This window comes from Cherax quadricarinatus, chromosome 42 (genome assembly GCF_038502225.1).
Source record: "Cherax quadricarinatus isolate ZL_2023a chromosome 42, ASM3850222v1, whole genome shotgun sequence".
Lineage (NCBI taxonomy): Eukaryota > Metazoa > Arthropoda > Malacostraca > Decapoda > Parastacidae > Cherax > Cherax quadricarinatus.
Window position 1 is genome coordinate 33,064,257 of NC_091333.1, and position 12,610 is coordinate 33,076,866.

At 46.1% G+C, this 12,610-nt stretch overlaps 1 protein-coding gene across 5 annotated transcripts in view; it reads right to left on the minus strand.

Moving 5' to 3' along the window:
- LOC138853890 (methyltransferase-like protein 27) overlaps positions 1-12,610 on the minus strand; it is a 107,310-nt gene that overhangs the window by 52,455 nt on the left and 42,245 nt on the right. The window lies entirely within an intron of this gene.

Consider the following 12,610-nt stretch of genomic DNA (forward strand, 5'->3'; position numbering starts at 1 on the left):
TTGTGGTGTAGGGATCACCTTTCGAACTTGTAACCGATGTCCTGCTATATAAACTGAGGATGGGAGTTCTCGGCTGTCAAAAGTTAAATGAGCCACATTGCTAGGGTATCGTCTCTGCCCACGGGCAGGAAGAACGTAAGTGTCTACCTTGAGGATTGGGAGATCTTGGAGTTCCAGCTATTCTAGAATGTCAGTGCCACATGTCTGGAAATTTTGTTGAACTATGTTATGGGGCAGAATGACGGTACCACTACAAGAATTGAGGGAATGATGTTTTTCAAGAGTGACAGGAACAGTATCGATATGGGAAAGACGAGAGAGCTCATGAGCCTGGGTAGCATTCTGTACGGTAATGATGCACGTACCACTCTTAAGAGCATGAAAAGAAATATCTTTACCAACATGGCGTAGGAGTGCCTTGCCAATACTATGGTCAGAAAGATAGGCAGTAGAGGAAGTTGGTCGTAAAGTGAAGAATTTAGTCCACTGTTCAGTCTGAAACTGAGCGTGGAAAGGTAGTGAAGGACGTGTTGATCGTTTCTGAGAAGAACGAGAAGGTGGAGAAGTATCATCAGCAGGTAATTGTCGTTGGCGTTTAGCCGTGGGACCAGAGTTGGTCCGACGTGGAACGGGTCGGCGATTTGAAAATTGCCGCACCGTAGAGGGAGAGGCCGGAAGCATAGTCAGAGGAGAGCGAAGGTCCGATAAATCGAAGGAGTCAGTCGAGGCCTCAGTACCTGAAGCGGGTGAGGAAAGAGCACCGGCAATAGGTACAGAGGCATGAGGAATGTCTGAAGAGTGGTCCAAAGACGAGGCGGGGTCAGAACAGGGTGCGGTATCAAGAAGGGGCCCGGGGGTACCAGGTTCATGGACTAGGGCTGCCATGGTTAGGTTACTTCTTTCTTTTTGTTTTTAAGAAAAAAAAAGAAAGAAAAGAAAATAAAAATAAAAAAAAGAAAAAGGGGGGACTGGGGAGGGATAGGTCCTAGGAGGAATGAAAGGGCCAGAAATCTCCCTCCGCGCCCAAGAGGACCTCAGCACCGCAAGTAGCGCAGATGCAGCATGGAACCCGTGCCATACCCTACCCATCATGCTAGTAAACTAACAATCCGGGATAGCAACCTCACATCTGCCGAGCTACCTCGGTGGACAAAAGAGAGGGCGGCCGGATATCCGCCACAAAGCATACCTCCTTCGGCCACCACCCCCGGAATCCGAAAGGTGGCTTACAGAGATACACTCGTCGCCCGAAAGGCACCCAAAGCTACTCCGGGATACCGGAGAGGGATCGGGACATCCCCAGGCGATCCAGATTCCACGGCAAACTACGCCACCGCTAAGAACCTCAATGGAATGGGATGGACCCCGGTATCCTTTCCCCTACCTAGGAACTAGCGCGCCTGTGGGAGAAATCCCAAAGGACAAAAAGAGGAAGGGCAAAAGGGAGGGGTGGGGAGGAGGAGGAGGAAAGGAAAAAGGGGAGGATGGGATAGGGGAGGGGAGATTGGGGGGTAATTAGGTTCGGTCTGAGGAAGAAGACCGATAGGTCTAATTCCTCAGACCAAGAGCCTCTTCACCACGCCAAGGAGCCCCCCTTGAAGAGGTCCTGACACAGTAGTTTTTAACCTGCCTCCTGACAGTAGTTTTTAACCTGCTTCCTGATACTGTAGTTTTTAACCTGCTTCCTGACACAGTAGTTTTTAACCTGCTTCCTGATACTGTAGTTTTTAACCTGCTTCCTGATACTGTAGTTTTTAACCTGCTTCCTGATACTGTAGTTTTTAACCTGCTTCCTGATACTGTAGTTTTTAACCTGCTTCCTGATACTGTAGTTTTTAACCTGCCTCCTGATACTGTAGTTTTTAACCTGCCTCCTGATACTGTAGTTTTTAACCTGCTTCCTGATACTGTAGTTTTTAACCTGCTTCCTGACACAGATTTTAACCTGCTTCCTGATACTGTAGTTTATAACCTGCTTCCTCATACAGTAGTTTTTAACCTGCCTCCTGACACAGTAGTTATTAACCTGCTTCCTGATACTGTAGTTTTTAACCTGCTTCCTGATACTGTAGTTTTTAACCTGCCTCCTGATATTGTAGTTTTTAACCTGCTTCCTAATACTATAGTTTTTAACCTGCTTCCTGATACTGTAATTTTTAAACTGCCTCCTCATAAGGTAGTTGTTAACCTTCGTGATACTGTAGTTTTAAGCTGCCTCTTGATACTGTAGTTTCTAACCTGCCTCCTGATGCTGTAGTTTTTAATCTGCCTCCTGATACTGCAGTTTTTAACCTGAATTCTAATACTGTAGTTTTTAACCTGGCTGCTGATGCCGTAGTTTTTAACCTTCCTGTTACTGTAGTTTTTAACCTTTCTGATACTGTAGTTTTTAACCTGCCTCCTAACAATGTAGTTGTTAACCTTCCTCCTGATACTGAAGTTAAACAAGTTAAGTGTACATCGCTTCTAGTTTTATATTTGTCAGGTGCAACAGTTTAAATTGTGTTATAAACCCGGGTAATTTACACCCACAAATTTTGCTGGAAAATGTTGAAGAATAGATATTTAGGCGAAAATGTTGGTATTTTAAGAAGTGACTCAAGATGTTGTTAAGATGATCACTATAAATGTTGAGTCTGAATTTAGACAAATATTTTATAAAGTAGTGAAAAAACACATAAAAGTTTAGTATGTGAAGCTAAGAACAATTTTAAAAGCTAATGATAACTGATTCTCTGAATTATTACTAGTAAATACGCTTAATATATTACTGCGAGATGGAGTTTAAAACTCCTCAATAAAGATTGAACGTTGGCAGAAAACTTTGGACAAGATTTCCTCATACCATTATTGGAACATGGGGTATGGAAATTAGCGAACATAGGGCACGGGAATGAAGGAACATGGGGCATGAAAATGAGGGAACATGGGGTATGGAAATGAGAAAACATGAGATATTAGAATGAGGGAACATAAGGTATGGGAATGAGAGAACATGGGGTATGGAAATGAGAAAACATGAGATATTAGAATGAGGGAACATAAGGTATGGGAATGAGAGAACATGGGGTATGGAAATGAGGGAACATGGGGTATGGAAATGAGGGAACATGGGGTATGGGAATGAGGGAACATGGGGTATGGGAATGAGGGAACACGGGGTATGGGAATGAGGGAACATAGGGTATTTAAATGAGGAAACGTGAGATATTGGAATGAGGGAACATGGGGAAGGGGAATGAGGGAACATGGGGCATGGAAATGAAAGAATATGGGGTGTGGAAATGAGAAAACATGAGATATTATGAGGGAACATGGGGTATGGGAATGAGGGAACATGGCGTAGGGGAATGAGGGAACATGGGGCATGGAAATGAGGGAACATGGGGTAAGGAAATGAGAAAACATGAGATATTAGAATGAGGGAACATGGGGTATGGGAGTGAGGGAACATGGGGTATGGAAATGAGGAAACATGAGATATTGGAATGAGGGAACATGGGGTATGGGAATGAGGGAACATGGGGTATGGAAATGTGGAAACATGAGATATTGGAAGGAGGGAACATGGGGTATGGGAATGTGGGAACATGGGGTAAGGAAATGAAGGAACATGGGGTATGGAAAAGAGGAAACATGAGATATTGGAATGAGGGAACATGGGGTATGGGAATGAGGGAACATGGGGTATGGGAATGAGGGAACATGGGGTATGGGAATGAGGGAACATGGGGTATGGGAATGAGGGAACATGGGGTATGGGAATGAGGTAACATGGGGTATGGGAATGAGGGAACATGGGGTATGGGAATGACGGAACATGGGGTATTGGAATGAGGGAATATGGGGTATGGAAAAGAGGAAACATGAGATACTGGAATGAGGAAACATAGGGTATCTGAATGAGGGAACATTGGGTATGGGAATGAGGGAACATGGGGTATGGGAATGAGGGGACATGGGTTATTGGAATGAGGGAACATGGGGAATGGGAATGAGGGAACATGGGATTTGGGAATGAGGGAACATGGGCTATGGGAATGAGGGAACATAGGGTATTGGAATGAGGGAACATGGGGTGTGGATATAAGGAAACATGAGATATTGGAATGAGGGAACATGGGGTATGGGAATGAGGTAACATGGGGTATGGGAATGAGGGAACATGGGGTATGGGAATGAGGGAACATGGGGTGGTGAAATAAGGAAACATGAGATATTGGAATGACGGAATCATGGGGTATGGGAATGAGGGAACATTGGGTATGGGAATAAGGGAACATGGGGTATGGGAATGGGAGAACATGGAGAATGGAAATGAGAAAATATGAGATATTGGAATGAGGGAACATCGAGTATGGGAATGAGGGAACATGGGGTATGGAAATGAGGGAACATGAGATATTGAAATCAGGGAACATGGGGAATTGTAATGAGGGATTATGAGGTATGGAAATGAGGGAACTTGGGGTTGGGGAATGAGGGAACATGGGGCATGGAAAAGAGGAAACATGAGATATAGGAATTAGGGAACATGGGGTATGGGAATGTGGGAACATAGGGTATGGGAATGAGGGAACATAGGGTATGGGAATGAGGGATCATTGGGTATGGGAATGAGGGAACATGGGGTATGGGAATGAGGGAACATGGGGTATGGGAATGAGGGAACATGGGGTATTAGAATGAAGGAACATAGGGAATGGGAATGAGGGAACATGGGGTAAGGGTATGAGGGAACATGGCGTATGGGAATGATGGAACATGGGGTATGGAAATGAGGAAACGAGATATTGGAATGAGGGAACATGGGGTATGGGAATGAGGGAACACGGGGTATGGGAATGAGGGAACATAGGGTATTTAAATGAGGAAACGTGAGATATTGGAATGAGGGAACATGGGGAAGGGGAATGAGGGAACATGGGGCATGGAAATGAAAGAATATGGGGTGTGGAAATGAGAAAACATGAGATATTATAATGAGGGAACATGGGGTATGGGAATGAGGGAACATGGCGTAGGGGAATGAGGGAACATGGGGCATGGAAATGAGGGAACATGGGGTAAGGAAATGAGAAAACATGAGATATTAGAATGAGGGAACATGGGGTATGGGAGTGAGGGAACATGGGGTATGGAAATGAGGAAACATGAGATATTGGAATGAGGGAACATGGGGTATGGGAATGAGGGAACATGGGGTATGGAAATGTGGAAACATGAGATATTGGAAGGAGGGAACATGGGGTATGGGAATGTGGGAACATGGGGTAAGGAAATGAAGGAACATGGGGTATGGAAAAGAGGAAACATGAGATATTGGAATGAGGGAACATGGGGTATGGGAATGAGGGAACATGGGGTATGGGAATGAGGGAACATGGGGTATGGGAATGAGGGAACATGGGGTATGGGAATGAGGGAACATGGGGTATGGGAATGAGGTAACATGGGGTATGGGAATGAGGGAACATGGGGTATGGGAATGACGGAACATGGGGTATTGGAATGAGGGAATATGGGGTATGGAAAAGAGGAAACATGAGATACTGGAATGAGGAAACATAGGGTATCTGAATGAGGGAACATTGGGTATGGGAATGAGGGAACATGGGGTATGGGAATGAGGGGACATGGGTTATTGGAATGAGGGAACATGGGGAATGGGAATGAGGGAACATGGGATTTGGGAATGAGGGAACATGGGCTATGGGAATGAGGGAACATAGGGTATTGGAATGAGGGAACATGGGGTGTGGATATAAGGAAACATGAGATATTGGAATGAGGGAACATGGGGTATGGGAATGAGGTAACATGGGGTATGGGAATGAGGGAACATGGGGTATGGGAATGAGGGAACATGGGGTGGTGAAATAAGGAAACATGAGATATTGGAATGACGGAATCATGGGGTATGGGAATGAGGGAACATTGGGTATGGGAATAAGGGAACATGGGGTATGGGAATGGGAGAACATGGAGAATGGAAATGAGAAAATATGAGATATTGGAATGAGGGAACATCGAGTATGGGAATGAGGGAACATGGGGTATGGAAATGAGGGAACATGAGATATTGAAATCAGGGAACATGGGGAATTGTAATGAGGGATTATGAGGTATGGAAATGAGGGAACTTGGGGTTGGGGAATGAGGGAACATGGGGCATGGAAAAGAGGAAACATGAGATATAGGAATTAGGGAACATGGGGTATGGGAATGTGGGAACATAGGGTATGGGAATGAGGGAACATAGGGTATGGGAATGAGGGATCATTGGGTATGGGAATGAGGGAACATGGGGTATGGGAATGAGGGAACATGGGGTATGGGAATGAGGGAACATGGGGTATTAGAATGAAGGAACATAGGGAATGGGAATGAGGGAACATGGGGTAAGGGTATGAGGGAACATGGCGTATGGGAATGATGGAACATGGGGTATGGAAATGAGGAAACGAGATATTGGAATGAGGGAACATGGGGTATGGGAATGAGGGAACATGGGGTTTGAGAATGAGGGAACATGGGGTATGGAAATGAGGAAACATGAGATATTGGAATGAGGGAACATGGGGTATGGGAATGAAGAAACATTGGGTATGGGAAAGAGGGAACATGGGGTATGGGAATTAGGGAACATGTGGTATGGGAATGAGGGAGCTTGTGGTGTGGAAATGAGGAAACATGAGATATTGAAATGAGGGAACATGGGGTATGGAATGAGGGAACATGGGGTTTGGGAATGAGGGAACATGGGCTATGGAAACAAGGAAACATGAGATATTGGAATGAGGGAACATGGGGTATGGGAATGAGGGAACATGGGGTATGGGAATGAGGGAACATGGGGTATGGGAATGAGGGAATATGGGGTAAGGGTATGAGGGAACATGGGTTATGGGAATGAGGGAACATGGGGTATGGGAATGAGGGATCATGGGGTATGGGAATGAGTGAGCATGGGGAATGGGAATGAGGGAATATGGGGTAAGTGTATGAGGGAACATGGGGTATGGGAAATAGGGAACATGGGGTAAGGGTATGAGGGAACATTGGGTATGGAAATGAGGAAACATGGGATCTTGGAATGAGGGAACATGGGGTATGGGAATGAGGGAACATGGGGTTTGGGAATGAGGGAACATGGGGTATGGAAATGAGGAAACATGAGATATTGGAATGAGGGAACATTGGGCACGGGAATGAGGGAACATGGGGTATTGAAATGAAGGAACATGGGGTATGGGAATGAGGGAACATTGGGTATGGGAATGAGGGAACATGGGGTATGGGAATGAGGGAACATAGGGCATGGGAATGAGGGAACATGGGGTATGGGAATGAGGAAACATTGGGTATGATAATGAGGGAACATGGGGTATGGAAATGAGGGAACCTGGGGTATGGGAATGAGGGAACATGGGGTATGGGAATGAGGGAACATTGGGTATGGGAATGAGGGAACATGGGGTATGGAATTGAGGGAACATGGGGTATGGGAATGAGGGAACATGGGGTATGGAAATGAGGGAATATAGGGTATGGGAATGAGGGAATATAGTGTATGGGAATGAGGGAATATGCGGTATGGGAATGAGTGAACATGGGGTATGGGAATGAGGGAACATGAGCTATGGGAATGAGGGAACATAGGGTATGGGAATGAGGGAACATGGGGTATGGGAATGAGGGAACATGGGTTATGGGAATGAGGGAACATGGGGTAAGGTTATGAGGGAACTTGTGGTATGGGAATGAGGGAACATGAGGTATGGGAATGAGGGAATATAGGGTATGGGAATGAGGGAACATGGAGTATGGGAATGAGGGAACATGGGGTATGGCAATGAGGGAACATGGGGTAGGGGAATGAGGGAACATGGGGTATGGGAATGAGGAAACATGGGGTAAGGGTATGAGGGAACATGGGATATGGGAATGAGGGAACATGGGTTATTTGTATGAGGGAACATGAGATATTGGTATGAGGGAACATGGGGTATGGGAATGATTGAAAATTATTTATAAGAATGTGGGAATATGAGGCATGGCTATGAGGGAACATGGGGTATGGGAATGAGGGAACATGGGATATGGGAATGAGGGAACGTGGGGTATACGATTGAGGGAACATGGGGTATGGGAGTGAGGGAAGATAGGGTATGAGAATGAGGGAGCATGGGGTATGGGTATGAGGGAACATGAGATATTGGTATGAGGGAACGTGGGGTATGGAAATGAGGGAACATGGGGTATGGGTATGAGGGAACATGAGATATTGGTATAAGGTAACATGGGGTATGGGAATGAGGGAACATGGTTTATAGGAATGAGGGAATATGAGGTATGGCTATGAGGGAACATGGGGTATGGGAATGAGGGAACATGGGGTATGGGAATGAGGGAACATGGGGTATGGGAATGGGGGAACGTGGGGTATGGGAATAAGGGAACATGAGGTATTGGAATCTGGGAACATAGGGTATGGGAATAAGGGAACATGGAGTATGGGAATGAGGGAACATGGGGTAAGGGTATGAGGAAACCTGGGGTATGGGAATGAGGGAACATGTTGTATTGGAATTAGGGAACATAGGGTAAGGGTATGAGGGAACATTGGGTATGGATATGAGGGAACATGGGGTATGGGTATGAGGGAACAATGAGATATTGGTATGAGGGAACATGGGGCATGGGAATGAGGGAACATGTTTTATGGGAATGAGGGAACATGAGGTATGGGTATGACTGAGCATGGGGTATGGGAATTCGGGAACAGTGTATGGGAATGAGGGAACATGGGGTATGGGAATTCGGTGACATGGGGTATGGGAATGAGGGAACATGAGGTATGGGAATGAGGGAACATGAGGTATGGGTATGAGGGAACATGAGGTATGGGTATGAGGGAACATAGGGTATGGGAATGAGGGAACATGATGTATGGGTATGACTGAACATGGGGTATGGGTATGAGGGAACATGGGGTATGGGTATTGGGAATCATTGCTTAGCTACGGAAAGGCGCCCATACATATCTGGTTACCTGGAGCCTACCTGGAGAGGGTTTCGTGGGTCAACGTCCCCACGGCTCGGTCTGAGACTAGGCCTCATGGTGGATCAGTGTCTGATCAACCAGGCTGTTACTGTTGGCCTCACGCAAGCTAGCGTACGAACCACAGCCCGGTTGTAATGTGCTGACTTTAGGTGCCTGTCCAGTGCCTTCTTTAAGACAATCAGGGGTCTATTGGTAATCCCTCTTATGTATGCTGGGAGACAGCTGAACAGTCTTGGACCCTGGACACTTATTGTGTTGACTAAGTGTACCCGTGGCGCCCCTGCTTTTCATCGGGGAAATGTTGCATCTCCTGCCGAGTCTTTTGCTTTTGTATGGAGTGATTTTAGTGTACAAGTTTGGTACCAATCCCTCCAAGACCTTCCAAGTGTATATTATCATGTATCTCTCTCGCCTGCCTTCTAGGAAATACTGATCAAGGACCTTCAACCGTTCCTAGTAGTTTAGGTGCCTTATCGTACTTGTGTGTGCCGTAAAAGTTATTTGTACACTCTCCAGGTCTGCAATGTCGCCAGCCTTGAAGGGGGCTGTTAGTGTACAGCAGTATTCCAGCCTAGAGAGCACAAGCGATTTGAAGAGAATCATCATGGTCTTGGCGTCCCTAGTTTTGAAGGTCATTGTCCTCGTCGCTCTTGGGCCGTGCGGACAGGCTGCGCAGTGGCTCCTGATACAACTGGTTTACTGCGCAGTTTTTCTGTTTTGTGCATACAACATGGCGGACCGCATTGGACGCCGGGTGAGCACTGTTTGTGTGGAACTGGTGCGTGGCACGCTTACAGGAACAACATTGCAGGTGTTACTGCCTGCCATCCTCAGTGAGGTATATGGAATACCGACCGAAGAATTATATGGAGTAGCAGTAAATGGTGTGTCGAGAATTTTCATCAAGTTTAAAGACGCAGGATTCTACACAAGCATAGTCAACAAATATCAAGAGAAGAGGCTGGCAGTGAACACTATGGTGGAAGTCTGCTTACATGATGTGTCCAGCTATGTGACGTGGGTGAAAGTACGAAACATGCCTTTTGAGGCGACAGAGCATGATGTGACGGCGGTGTTCAGCAGCGATGGAAAAATCCACTCAGCTGAGATGGGCGTGTGGCAAAATGGACCTTATGAGGGGCTTCCTGAAGGATCATTTACGCTGAAAATGACGTTGAGGCAGCCAATTCCATCATACGTATTGATGGAGGTCTTCCGGACGCAGGTCTACGTGTACTACTCAGGGCAGCGGAAGACTTGCAGATTATGTGGTTCTTTTGAACATATGGCGGCCCAGTGCTATAAAAAATCTGGAGGGAGGGAACAGGTACCAGTGATCTTACATCAGAGGAATGGTATGGGGGCGTTGGAGGAAGGAGTAAGGCCAAACAAGAATCCTTCCAGATGGAGTGAAGACGTGGATAGGGCTGAGGCGGCTATGGAGGAAAGTGTAACACTAACAGTTGATAAGGGACAGACGACATCGACGTCTGATGAGGAGGATGAGGAGGGTACGGGCCAACAGGATGGCTTGCTGGAGGAAGTACTAAGTTCCTTTTTGCATGACGTTGAGGAGGGACAGGAGGATGAAGGGTGTAACCTGGTGCAGGCGACAGTGCAGCAAGATCAGGAGGTTAGGAATACTGTGTGCACTAATGTTAATGTGCACAACGTTGTGGCAGAGGTCCATAGGGCAGAAAAGAAAGGTGACGAGGTGTGTGGGGAGGGGAGTTCTCGTAAGAGAACTGCAGGAACGTCTGAGATGGACGATGTTCTTACTCCAGGACAAAGAACAGGAGTAAAATCTTGGAGAAAGGATGTATGTCATAAGGGGAAAGAGGGAAGGGGTAACGAAGGGTTTAATGGTTCTAGGGATAACGAAGGGAAAGGGGGGATGAATAAGCAGGCTGTCAAGAAAGACGCAATACAGCAGGACGGTATAGGAGGATATGTGCCAAGAAGAAAGGGTAAACCGCCACTTTTAAAATAATTCACGGTAGTAACTGTAAATGTAAATGGATTGAGGAATGAAGTGAAACGAGTATGGATGGAATGGTTTTTGAGGAGATATAATGTGGATGTATGCTTTATACAAGAACATAATTATAAGATAGGCTGTGCTTTGGCATTAAAAGGTTATAAATTGTATGTAAGTGGGTCTGTTAGGTTAAAAGGGAGAGTGGCAGTGGCTGTGAAGGAAAATAGTCCCTTACGTATTATAAAGTGGGAAGAAGGGGGGGGAGGGTAGTGAGGGTGGATGGTGAGTGGGGAGCATCTCGAGTATGTTTCATTGGGGTTTATATGCCAGCGGAGAATATAATCAAAGTAAAAGAGGATTTTGTGAGAGACGTTATGGTGTATTTTTTAAGGGGTTTACCTCTAGTAACTGTAATTGTGGGGGACTGGAACTGTTATAAGGGGGGGGACGTGGAGCCAAGGGGGGCGGGTTGTGTGTTACTGTCGTTACGCAATGTTTTACAGAATGCAGGGGTGATGGTCGTGGAGAGGTGTGGGGCTTGGAGAGTGGATTTTACTTTTGTTAGGAGAGATTATTCAGCGAGGTTAGATAGGATTTATATAACGGGAGCAGTCAGTGTAGGAGGGGTAAAAACAGTGGATGCAGGGTTTTCGGATCATAGGGCAGTTTTGGTAGAGCTGGACTGGGAGGGTGTCATAAAGGTATATTCAAGTTTCTGGAAGTTAAATGCGAGGTTGGTGAGGAGTGAGGTGGTGAACGCAGAGTTTAGAGACTGTTGGAGACATTGTGGAGGGCAAGGGATGGGGTAGGGAGTATTTTGGATTGGTGGGAAAATAGGGCTAAACCTGGTATCGCGGGGTTTTATAAATATAAAGGAAGGGAGGAGGCGAGGTGGAGGTACGGGTTACAGAATTATTTGGAGCAGCAGCTCAATGAGTGTTACGCAAGAGATGAGGGGAAGTCTTTTGAAGAAATATCAGGGCTAAGAGGGAGACTAAGGGACATACATAATGAAAGATTTGATGAATTAAGGGTAAGGGCAGGTATGGATGCCGTACTATGGGGAGATAAACCGTCGGGTAGTGTGTTAAGAAGTTTTCGCATTAGACAACAGGAGTCCACTATAATACTTTTAGAGGTTAGTGACGATTTGGAAGGTTATACTAAGGGGCAAATGTTGGTGACAACTGAGGGGATAAGTAATTATGCGGACTATTGGTTTAAAAGGAAATGGGAAAAGGGTAACGTGGGGATAGTTAATAAAGAAAGAGGAGGGGTGAAGGCCTTGGGGAAAGGTGGGGAGGACAGAGGGGGATTGGAGGGAATAATAAGTATGGAAGAAGTGAAAGAGGCGGTGTTCAATTTAAGTAAGGGGAAAGCAACGGGAATTGATGGGCTTTCCAATGATTTTTACAGAGTGCATTGGGAAACCTTAAATGTTTGTTTGGTTCAGGTATTGAATAGTGTGCTGAAGGAAGGGAAATTGTGAATGTCACAAAGGACGGGTGTGGTCGTGCTTGTAAAGAAAAAAAGTGAGGGAAGAACACTGAGCACGTACAGGGCCA